Genomic DNA, 5,419 nt, shown 5'->3' on the forward strand with positions numbered 1-5,419 from the left:
CAGAGCACAGGACGAGATAGAATGGCCAGCTGTTAGTTGTTTTCCTGCTCGGGTGAAGGGGGGAGGGGAGGGGGGCGCGGGTAGTTGATCAGTTGCAGTCCAATTTAGGTTGACTCGGTAGAATTTATCCGAATCAATGTCCATCACTCAATTGTCACCGACCTCAGCGTCATGCGAGCATCCATATCACGTAGTGATTTTTGCAGTCCATCCACCTTTTCTGCCAGACCGGTGGTCACACGAAGCAACTCCACCGACTGGGCCCTGTTGGTATCAATCCCTTTCTGCGCTTCGACGGTCCGGTCTGAGATGTTAAGAGACAGTTCACAGGACTGGTCAGCCCTCAGATGTAAAACCTTCATCCTCTCAACCACTCCATGTAGGCACTCTCTAAGTTCCCCAGACAGCTTGTGGGTGAATTTGCTGGCGGCTGTCTTACCAATTTTACGGTAGTTCAGCGAGACCCCAAGGCCGATGATCAGGAGCCCCACCAACAGTAGTACAATTATCCAAATATCTTCAACGTCCTCCACAGTGAGAACGTCCAGGCAGACCACCTGCCAATCCCGTGAATAGAAATCGCGAACATAGCCTGCAGGGAATGTTTCACTTGGACATTGTGGCTCCCCCGGAGAAGCATGTTTAGATGAAAAAATCTTGTCAATAGCGCTGAGTGACCAGTTAATCAATTCCATTTTGAATGTTTCAGGAACACAGCAGGCAGGGGACAAAGAGAAAAGAGAAAAAGTTCCACAAGACAGGGTAGACAGACTGGGAAGGAGCCAAGCTAAGATAAGAGGGGAGATCATTTCTATCGTAAGGTCTATGAGTAGAGCAAACAAATGAAGAACCCAAGATAATGATCCAGAAATTATCTGGACACATGCTGTAACCCACTTTCAAAACAATCATGCATACTTACAAAATAACATATCGCTGTATAAGTGATCGACTTCTGTTTTTTGGGACTTCTGCAGGGCTCGGTTCTGGGGCACCTAATATTCTATTTATTTATGCTGCCCTTGGGTCAGATCATAAACATATTTAATATTGCATAGCAGTTATATGCCAAAGATATCAACCTCAATTTTTCAACGTCTCAAGGCTTTTAGGTTATCTGGTCTTCTGACTGTTTAAAGCACTATTAGGGACTGGCTAGCAAAACTGTCTTACAGCTTAATTGCTGATAAGACAGTGGTTGTGGTTATTGCTCAAAAAGCAGGTTGCCCCCATGATCATGCTATTTATTGGGCATCTTTTCTATGTTGTCTGGCCCAACCTGCATAATTTTGGGGTAATGTTTGACACCCATGTTTAGCAGCTGACCAGATCAAGTTTTTTTCCAATCAAACATTTGTAAGCTGAGCTCTGTAGTTTCAACTGCTGAACTTAAGATGCATGTACATTACCCCTGTACTTAAATCGCTTTACTGGTTTCCTGTTACATTTAGGATTTAGTTTAAAATCTTCACTCTTATACATACTCTTGCACAGTCAGGTTCTTGCATACAGTACGTGGCTTAGCTACTTCACCCATATTCGTCATGTTAAATGTACTGTTTGTCCGACACACTCGGCTTAAGGCTTGTTGTGATCAAGGTTTTGAGTCTGTGGCAACTCAACTTTGGAATATTGTGCTTCCACCCACAAAGTCAGCAGTTTTTGTGGATTGTTTTATAAAGCAAATAAAGACCTGATTTAATTAACCTGTCTGAATTTGGACTCAACATTTTGGTTATTTTTAAAATTTTATGTGATCGTGTTCTCATTAAGCAAGGCAGCTTTATTTGTATAGCACATTTCAGCAACAGGGCAATTCAAATGCTTTACACAAGATAAGTTAAAAACAGGTGAATTAAAAATTAGAACATTAAGACACAAAACACAAGAATAAAAGTTATAGTGCAGCATAAGAAATTAAACGTTAAAAGAACCTAATTTAAAGAAATATTAGGTATATGCACGCGTTTTTTTGGCTTTGTGGGGTCTGTGAAAAGCACTTTAGAAATAACATTTTACTTCACCTACTGTTGAAGAATATTTTTGATTAATTTGTGTGACATGCACTGGAATGTAGCTCAATGCATTCAATAACGAAGTGTTTACTGAGTTTACTGTGATAATGGAATCTTGGTTTATGGTAAATTAAAAGACTTTTACAAAGATAACAGTAATACGTCTTGCAATATCTTTGAGGTGATTGTGTAATGAGTAAGAAATATTGACAGTGTTCTGGTACAAGAGTGGATGCATGTGTTTTACATTAGTGCATTTTAGAGTTGTATTTGCTGAGATGCATTTTGGAGATCTATGTAAATAGTTTTGAAATTTTATTGAATTTGGGTGAACAATTGTAAATGAATGCTACGTTTCATAAAATCCAGGTGTTTCCAACTATGGTTGATGATTAGCCACACCTTGAAATGTGGCGGTAGAGGATTTCACAATCACTATTTCCCAATAATGCTGTATGCTAATTAAGTGACATCCTCTAACTGTATATAAGAGAAGCTCCACATTCAGAGCAACACTACAACAACCTCCTCGAACATCTGCGAGACAACCTGCTGAAGTTGTAAAGACTTGAAGGTAATTGTATGAATCTTTTGATGTATGTTTTTCTGTGTGCGATTGCTGGTGATTTTCTTTATAGTTTTGAGGAAGCTGTCCATCAGGGCATGCTTTTAATATTTCCTTTTCAACAGGTGTGATCACTGTAACCATGCTGAAGGTAGTATTTTTGCTTGGATGCCTCCTGAGCTTCGCTCTGGCTCATCCTGTAAGTGTAACAATCTCATAGTTAATATCAATACCAGTGTTCATATGTTATTACCATTACTATTGTAATAGTATAATGCGGGCAATATTAAACTTGCAACTTGTGGATTTTCTACAGACGGATATGGAGCACAAACGACTTGCTCGGTCAAACTCTGACTCTAACTCAAATTCCAATGAGGTGAGTGCTTTCTCAAACCTCTACAAGTCAACATTCAACTCACCTGAATCTCAATTTGTATGATGTATATTTGACAACTAATGTTTCTGATCCGCTTTTAGCCTTTCACCTTTCCCCCTATGGTGACTACCCCGGCTGCGGTGACTATCCCACAGTGGGTCAGGGACTTACTTGCCCTCCTCCAACCAACTCCTAAAAAGTAATATGAAAACCTGCATTGGATGGCATAGAATTTTGACAAATGTTTTTTTTTTTTCTCTTTTCCAGTTTAAATGTCTTACAATAAGTTTAATTAAACATGTGGATCAAAATCACTTTATTCCCTGTAGTAGCTGACAAATAAACCGCATATGGAAAACATGGACCGAATAGGTTTGTTTTTCTTACAATCCATATGTGTGAGGAACATTGTTGAAAGAAAGGTGTGTCATAGAATATTTCAGACAGATAGATAGATGGTCTAGAATGATGTGGTCAGAATGAGCCACCACATACATGATTCACATCACACGTTTAGAGCACACAAGTCAGGAACTGACTTATTGACCATTAAACCTTAGATAATTTGTGGGATCATTATGAAACATTTACTGAACCAAACTTGAAGTAGAATTCTCACGCTGCGTGGCACATTCTCACACCACTCTGTGAACTGTAAAAGTTGATTACTCAATCAAAAGAATGAACTGGTTTCAAATGTAAAAACCTCCATCAATGATAGTCATTGTCATCAAAACAAAAGACGCCTTTATTATTACATAGACCAAGACAGTCAAAATGCAAAGAGATCTTGTCAAATGACAGTGTACTCTGAAATTGTGAAAGCATTTTGTGCCAAAGCAATTATAAATGACCATGGTCACGTCAACAACCAACCCAATGGTCGTATAAGTAGTTGTCGTTTGAAAAAGTTTAATAGTCATTTGACAATTGTTACAAAGCAAATGGGTAAAACTGTAAAATCAATATTTATTGACTGCATCTTGCTTTAATTCCATCAGTTACATTTTCTGCATAACATAAAGAGTAGTGTAGTTTTTAGAGTTGTGTATTTTTTTGTATTTTAATTACATTAGATGTTTGTTTAAATGCATCAAAACATGTATTGAGCAATTAAGATTCCCTAACCTCTGTTAATTTCTTCATAAAAGAAAGTCTCTGGCCTGGATGTACAGTATCTGAACTCTAAGGGCTACCTTGGTTCTTTGATTCAACAAAAATAATACATTTAATTTGTAGTGCATTTTATATTTACTCAAATCCCAAAGTGCTACATGGTAAAACAGACAAGTGGTAAAACTAAAATCACATGGAGAGCATGAAAATAAAAAATAAAATAATAATAGGGAAAAGGGCAAGAGTTCAATCAAAAGCTCTCCTAAAAAGGTGGGATTTGTTTTATCCAGTTAATAATCCTGTAGTGTAAATTAAATATACCATTTTTACCTATGTAAACTTTAAATGTGATTTCAATACGCGTATGCACACTCGAGCATTAGGTATTTCCAATTAAATTAAATTAGTGTTCTTTCTAAGACAGGATGACAGCTCTTCCAGTCACCACTGCTGTGTGCCGCAATGTACAGTGTCCGCAAGATACAGTTCTTCCGTTAGTTTTTTTACTTTTCCCAAAGACAATGAATTACATAAACAATGGCCGACTAACATCCGACGAGACAACTTTCTTACAACAAACACGAATCTGCAGATGACAATTTTTATACAAACATGTAGTGTTAACATTATTGCATGTAGCTACATGCTAACGGCAGTAAAATATGTCATATTGGACTTGGCTGCCAATGTCGTTAGATTCTCCCCAATTCACATTACTCCTGTAACATGTTCTGTTCATGTAGTATTTGGTTTAAAAGCCTTTACTCTGACTTTAGAAATTGCTGCTATATTCTATTAGTGTCCACTGCTAACTATAGTAGCTACATGTTAACGTCAGTAAACATATCATCTTGACTGCCAATGTTGTTAAATGGTCATATTCCTGCTAAAACCTCTGGGTAGTTTTTAGTTCAGAAGCCTTTTTCTCTGATTTTTGATCTTAGAGAGTGCTGCTTCGTTCCACTGCAATCTAACGTCAGCATACTCCTAGCTAACTATTATGTAGCTGCATGCTAATGCGACATAGCTGTAACCTTGGCCAATGTTGATAATTTTCTCCCTAAATTATAGGTTATATTTATGGTAAACACAATAATCTTACATTTTAGAATCATGAGTGCTCTTGCAAATGTTGATGCATTGTTTTCAGAATGTAGTGAACCTGAATCCCCTCCTGACACTTTTGAATAATCTTGCTTTTTGGATAAATGATGAATCTTTGTTTGGCTGAATGTTATGCATTTCTGACATTTCTTGGATCCTGTAACTATTTGATACATGTTAATGGGGTAGCTCTTTAAGACACCCAATGAGATGACATCACCTAAGCCCATCACCATGTGT

General features: G+C 37.6%; 1 long non-coding RNA gene across 1 annotated transcript; it reads left to right on the forward strand.

Moving 5' to 3' along the window:
- The first annotated feature begins 2,493 nt into the window (after window positions 1-2,493).
- LOC116699784 (uncharacterized) lies at window positions 2,494-3,325 on the forward strand. The gene is made up of 4 exons (XR_004334502.1): window positions 2,494-2,589; window positions 2,706-2,779; window positions 2,897-2,959; window positions 3,061-3,325. It is a non-coding gene; the product is annotated as an uncharacterized LOC116699784 (long non-coding RNA).
- Window positions 3,326-5,419: the final 2,094 nt, after the last annotated feature.

Source organism: Etheostoma spectabile, chromosome 2 (assembly GCF_008692095.1).
Source record: "Etheostoma spectabile isolate EspeVRDwgs_2016 chromosome 2, UIUC_Espe_1.0, whole genome shotgun sequence".
NCBI lineage: Eukaryota > Metazoa > Chordata > Actinopteri > Perciformes > Percidae > Etheostoma > Etheostoma spectabile.